The following is a 6,868-nucleotide window of genomic DNA, read 5'->3' on the forward strand; positions in this document are numbered from 1 at the left end:
TTCTCGCTCCCCAGCCAAAACCTAAACAAAGATTCGGGTTACATCTCTTTCAGCGCGGGAGGGGAAGCAGAGGTCTCCTGGGTTCCCAAGCTTTAGTCCTTCGGAAATGCGCATCCGTGGGTCTATCTCCATTGGCGAAAAGTTTTCCCGTTAAGATAAAGAAGGGGCATCTGAGCGACTAGATTTGATTTGCGACTAGATTTGGAATCAAGGATACAAGGAAGACGAAAGTATGTTACTCACGAATGCTGCTTTTATTTCATTCTAGACAAAAATCTCTGCCGTAGATGGAGGCGTCCATTGCTGCTGCGCACTCCCGTGCTAGAGTGTGTGCGTGTGCCTAGAAGTAGGGAGTAGGAGTAATTTTGCTCTGGATTGGAAAGTGTAGGAGCTTTGTGTTTGCTTGTTTGTTTTTAAAATTTCTTTGTAAGTTATCACTTCGTTTATAGAAGATAAATTTTGTAAGAAGTTATATTTAAATGACGTTTATTTACTATTTGTCCTTTTAGATAAACAAAATCGAAACATTTGGAACGTTAGTAATATAAAGACATCTTGGAGTCTTTATTTTTTATCCAGACTTGTAACAAAACCATGCTTTGTTACTTCAATTAGACGGAATGTGTGTAGTAAAACACAAGAATAGGAAATCTCACTCCCTTGTGTTTCTTGTGCGGAAGATGAAGTGAGACTTTGCCCGGACCTGCCGTCAGCGGCCAGCGGAGGGGCGGGCAGTGGACGGGTGGACACACTTTCCCAGATGAACTGAGCCTGGGGCCGAGCAAAGACTACAACTTCGCGTTTCCTTTGATCGCCCCTTTCCTCCTTAGACACGGGACTTGAACATACACCATCTCTGCTTTCCTTTTCAGCGGTTACACACCCGTTCACACTAGCATTCTCTAGCCGGTCCCCATCAGGAGATCTCCTTTAGATTTAGTATGGAATAAGAGAAGAGGGACCTAAGATTTAGAGTAACCTATATTTTGGTGGCACACTGAAGGAGTCGGGTTTGTACTGACAGCCTGAAAAGCTAAACTGTGTTTTTTGTTTTGTTATTTCGTCAAAAGCAAAAATCAGGATTAGGTGAAGGAATCCACATAATGATGTATTTTCCGTAGCTGCTGCACGGAGATGACCCTCTGGAATGGAAACAGACTGCTGCGGAACGCGGGCTCCAGCAGGCCGCACGTAGGACCGATCTCCTGGAAGAGAATTAACTAGAATCTAGCGTGGAGATTTACTCACAGTCCTTTGTGCTAAGGTTTGCAACGTGAATCCGTAGTTGCCTTTGCCTGCTAGCGAGAACGGTCTGCACGGGTCATCTGGAGAGCCCCGCGCGCCGGAGCAGTTTGGGGGAAGTGGGGAGGGGCGCCAGCGTGTACGCTGCTTTTCCACCCACCCTCGCCTAATCAGGCGGCTCTCAATCAGGTTTTCAACATACTAATCTTGATCTAAGAGCTCCTGTCTCTGCATAAGTGGAGGAAATGATTCGTTTTTAGAGGCTTCCGGGCTTAGAGAAGGAGGACGTCCTCAGACTGCTGCAGAAGATCTAAACGGCTGGTCTGCGTCTGCCCTGCTCCGTCTGCCCTGCTCCCGGCGCCCGGCGGGACTGAGACCTCACCCGCGGCAGAATTGCGTGTGTCCAGCGCGCTCCCCGGGCTGTCCCGTGGTAAGTGCGTTTCTCCGGTGGAAAGTGCGTTTCCTGTCCTGGGGACTAAAGCTTTGGCACCGGGTGTGTGGTGGAGATGGGCGGAGGGAAAGGGAAGGTTTTCACTAGGAAGGTCAAGGCTGAGCTTCCCGCGGGGTCCTGGGCCTAATGACCTTCTGACCCCGCTCACCTAAAACTGTTTTTCCTCTGCTTGCCCGCAGGCGAGCTGGAGTTCGTTGTTCCTCGGATCAGGCCAAGAAAAAGTTCACCCTCTCTTCTTCCCAAGTTAAGTGTTTTAGCTACAAGTCACAAAACACTTTTCTTAAAAAAAAAATGAGACCAGTTTTGAACGAAACACAGTAATATATATGCATATATATATATGCATATATATTATCTTGCCTGCCGGTAGATGGGAAAATAAATCGGCCGTGCCTTGATGGTGCCTTCCTATTGGACTGAAATTCGTAGGAGCCACCGCTCATCAAATGAAAATCGGAAGCGGAAGGCCCACTTAGGGGGTCTACCAACAGCCTTGATCCCCTGGCTCCATTCACGGAATGAATGGAGTCGGAAAGAGAACCAGAGAGAACTCCAAAGACGTCTGGTCCGGGGATGTGTGGCTCGTACTAAGTGTGTCCTGCTACAACCCAGGGTGTGTGGGAAGCGGTCTGGATCCCGTCGCGCCAGGCCTTGGTCCAGGGCTGGAGAAAGAGAGAACCCCCAACCTACCCGACCCCTACAGCTTCCACCTGGAGAAGGCCTGCTTAATTGGGCAGCGAGCAGCTGCTAAATGTGCGGTCTACTAATGACCCACCTCCTCAGCGACTCCTATCCAAGGCATAAAACTGATATTTTCACACCCGGATCGCACGGCAGGAGCCGTTATAAACACCCTGCATCCGTGGGATGGAAAAAAAAAAAAAAAGGGGCTGCATTGACAGGCGTCTCTGGAGCTCGGTATTTAAAAGCTATAGATCCGAATTAGAAAATTATTACTTTAAGTAGAGAAAGTACCCACCAATTTAACTATTGAACTGCACGTCTGAGCTCTTGGCACTAACTACGGGTCTGGAGGAACTTATCCTGGATCTTGCATGAAAGGCAGGCCATCCACTGGCTCTCGGCTTCTAAAGCTCTCCCCTGGGAGCTGCGGTCCTCCAGAGGGCTGGCGAGGGCTAGCCTGGGTCATGTCTACAAAGACACAGCTAGGACCTGGGGAGAAAGTCTAGGCGAAGTAGCCACAGCGGCCTGAGCTTGTTGGTGCTTTGCTTTCTCCAACCCAAGAACCGCGTCAGGGCGCAGTCGGCGCAAGGACTGTCCGATGAGGCAGGGGAATGTGTGACCTTGGCTCCTGAGAAGGAACTGACAATGTCCCTAAAGTGAATGCTCAGCTATGATCACCATCAAACTGCATGTGTGACACGTGGCTGTTGACTGTGTCTTTGGATTGTTGCCCACCTCGTTTATCGTGCACAGGAGTCTGGAAAGTGTTTGAAGAAGGAAGAATGTCCAGAGGTACTGCTCAAAGCGTGGGTCTGGGAACCTGTGTCCCCATTCAGTGGCACAGAGCATGAAACCTGCTCACCTTTAGGACTCACTGAGTCCAGACTCTTTTAGACTTCGTCACCCATAGCGCCAGGGAACAGCACAGGCGCGACTATTCTCGAAAGTGAAGGTCACCAAGATGACGTCTGCCGGGGTCTGAGATCTACTGCTAGCTGAGGCTGAGCCTGGGGAGTGGGGAGGGGGACTTTCTTGATAGACTGCACAAGGGACACTCGGGACACCCTGGTGTGCAGACCAGTGCTCCTCCCCTTGGCCCCGAGCTACACCTCAAGGAAGACAAACTCTGGAGATACACGGAGGGAGAGCTAGGTTCTGCTTATCCAGAGCCTGCACATGTGCTCTAGTTCTTGGTAGAGCATCAGGAAACCCGGCCCACTTACCGGACAGAGAAATGGAGCGAGAAAATAATTCCGGGCCACGAGGAACCCGAAATTAGGGGAGGGGCGGCCTGGAAAACTCCTGGGTTAAACGTTAGCACGCAGTTCCATTAACACATTGTGACATTCACAAGCCCACAATCTCGCTTTAAGCACGCCTGTGGTTTGGAGTCGCGGTGTTCTGTGCCTTTTCTTGTGACCAATAAAGCAGGAACCACGGAAACTTGACTATCGTTTCTATAGAATCCTGCCTGTAAACCCTAAAGAACAAGATGTAAGGGAATGTGAGAAATGTCCAAGCAACAATCCCCACCACCGTGGAGTTTCTGGCAGGTTCTAGGAACTCCTCTCTCCCAGGAGATACAGCTTTGAGCTCCCTCCTCTGGGAGACTGGAGACTTCATCCCGGAGGTCCCCACCCACTGTCTTCCCCCCGTATCATCCCACCCCGCCCGAGTCCGTTTCTCGCGGTTCTATAATTGGAATTAAACTCCAGCTAGGGTGGCAGAAAAGCCACTCAGGGTCTGAATGCAACAGCCCAGGCGTCAACAGAGTTTCTGTAGCGGGGAGTGGGGCTGCAGGGTATCGCGAGAGCCTCTGGTTCCCAGAATTTGATAAAGTTTGCCAAGGGAACTCGCGGCTCTGGCGGTTAGTCCTTGGGAGAGCCCAGCAAGCTGCCCACAGCTTTGGTGCCCACGGCTCTCTGCAACACTCCCAAGGCTTGTGCCCTCAGCCATATCTTAAGGGAACTTGTAAAATGATGCCTTCGCCATGAAGGTCTGCAGAAAAATTCTAAACCATACTTTTAAAAGTTAAGTATCTTGGTATGTGCATTTCAACTGCAGGAGACTTGGTTCTCATAACCAAGAAAATGTTTTCCTCCAATTCGCTCCCTCTCTTCCTTCCTCTCTCTTTTCTACCCTCCTGCCTTTCTGGGGGCGGGTGGAGGGAAGTAGGTTGTTAAAAGAGCCAGACAACTTGCTGTCCATTTAATGTGAAGTTTGAAGCTAATCAATTTGTAGCCAGATATTGAAGAATTTTACTCCAGACCTCAGTTTTTATCATTCACAGGATGGAGAGCACGTCACTAAGAAGGTGTCATAAGAATAGAAACAGTGCTTGGATAAGTGTTCATTCACACAGTAGGTCCTTGGGTGCTGGTCGGGGTGGGGTGCAGTTCTCCCTCTCCTAATTCTCCCATGCTACCTTGGAGAGATCTAGGAGCAGAGGCATCACCAAAGCCTTGTTCCAAGAGGCGGGAACAGGCCAGGTGTGATGCCCCATAGGGTTCCCCAGACTTGGTACCTGAAGCAGCGGTACCTCCATGCCCTTCACAGATTCCAGGAGAGAATGGTCAGCCGGGAGCCCCTTCTACTGGCCCGGAGCTTAACAGTACCCCTTATTCAAGCTTTCCTGAACAGCTCTGGTCTCCCTGGTTTATCTCAGGCTAATCTTATGCATTTAAAAAGCAGGCACCTGGATTTCTGCGAATCTGTGCGAGCCTCTGAGTACTGGGAGCTGGGCAGTAGATGTTGTTCCTCCACCCCCACACATACACCCAGTGCTCTGATGCACATTCTTATTTTAACTTGGCAATAATACCATCTCCACCTTCTAATCTAAACATAAAATGTGGAAGCTGCATTTTTAGTCTTTCAGCCATAGAGCTCTTTTGGGTGAGTTCAGAAGGGACACTTTTGGTAAATGGTTTTATGATGTGATTCTTTTCAGAGTTCAGAAGACTTGGTTGTGACCTAATAATCCAGCCTCCAGCCTTTTCCTCCTGGGACTTCTGTCTGCCCCATATCCATAGGTAAACAGAGGTTTCTGGTATCCTTCGGTGAAGTATGCCCCATTCCACTTCCACTATCATGGAATGGTTTGGAGTGTCGAATAAAAAAGCCACAAGAGGGGAAATGGAGTCAGTTCTTAAACCCACAGTCACGTGTCTGTCCTTCCCCTTACAGCTGACGTTTACTGTCACGAGTGGATTTGTTCCGATGAATCCAGCAGTGACTGAATCTCTATACTGATACTGATACAGAGGGCTAAGCCCTCTTCTAGAATTTTCCTTTCGAACTTGACCACAACTCTTTATAAAGTCTGAAGAGGTTACAGTGCCTGCCTCTGGCTGTGCAAAACCAGGGTATCTTACCACTTGTGGGGAAGCCTTCAGAAATAGTTTCCTAACACAGGGTATTCCAGATGACCCCAACAGGTACTCTGAAAGCTCCATAGAGACAGGAGCTGTGTTGTCTTCTGATTCTCTGAAACCCAGCTTAGTGCTTGGCAGTGGACAATATAAGTTCTGGCCAACAGCAGGTTCCCTCCCTCCCTCCTCGGCCAGCTTCACTCCAGCACTTCGTCCATTGCTCAAGCAATTTAATTGTTTTTTAATCCCTCGAAGAATTTAAGCCAGGAAGAGAGTGGACGATCTGACCAAATAATTGAGGGAATTTGGGTTCCACTCTTCATTTATAATGATGGAACTCTTCAAATCTCAGTGAGCAATGGAACTGGACACCTGCTTTGTCTTCCAGAGAGGCCACAGAAGGAGCAGCTTCTGAACTTGGGGATACTATAGTGGAGCATTGCAGGGACACCTAGGGGTACTATAGTGTAGCATTGTAGGAACACCTTGGATAGAGAACATGCGTGGTCAGGGACAGGATAAGCCTCTTTGGTCTCACTCTGCAAACACAGAAATGCTATACATTTTATTAGATGCTGAAACAGATTTTGCTCCAGGAAAAGAAGGGGGACCAGAGTAGACAGAGAAGATGGGAACTGAGGTGATTGGGAACCAGGTGCTGTTGCTGCTGTGAGATCTAAACCCAGACACAGCCCATATTCACCTTGGCTGTGCATTTGTCCAGAACTTCCCAGGAAACCTGATGACTGGGATTCCAAGTCTTGGAAAGATCTGGAAGAGGCCTCTCATCCAGTGATGAGGGTTCCAGTCCCAATGGTGATTAATTCACCCACTCGTGTGTGTTTGTGTGTGTGTGTGTGTGTGTGTGTGTGTGTGTGTGTGTGTGTAACACCTTACTCTGAATTCTTGAGTTTCTCACATGCACCAGTAACACCTGCAAATTCATCAGGAGCTGCTACAGGCTTTTGTAAAAGAGGCAAAATCCAACTTTCAGAGTGGTCAGTCTCATGAATTTCAGTAAAATATAAGCTCTCCTTGCAGGAGGGGCACCAACCCTGTCCCATCCTCAAAAGTGTGTCTCAGGATGTGAGTGGGTAAACACAGTTAGGTTTCACCTCTG

At 48.9% G+C, this 6,868-nt stretch overlaps 1 long non-coding RNA gene across 1 annotated transcript; it reads left to right on the forward strand.

The window, feature by feature from the left end:
• Window positions 1–1,408: 1,408 nt before the first annotated feature.
• On the forward strand, window positions 1,409–3,825 carry LOC119088139. Its single transcript, XR_005091713.1, has 2 exons — window positions 1,409–1,672; window positions 1,873–3,825. It is a non-coding gene; the product is annotated as an uncharacterized LOC119088139 (long non-coding RNA).
• Window positions 3,826–6,868: the final 3,043 nt, after the last annotated feature.

This window comes from Peromyscus leucopus, chromosome 6, assembly GCF_004664715.2.
Source record: "Peromyscus leucopus breed LL Stock chromosome 6, UCI_PerLeu_2.1, whole genome shotgun sequence".
In the NCBI taxonomy this organism is placed as follows: Eukaryota; Metazoa; Chordata; class Mammalia; order Rodentia; family Cricetidae; genus Peromyscus; species Peromyscus leucopus.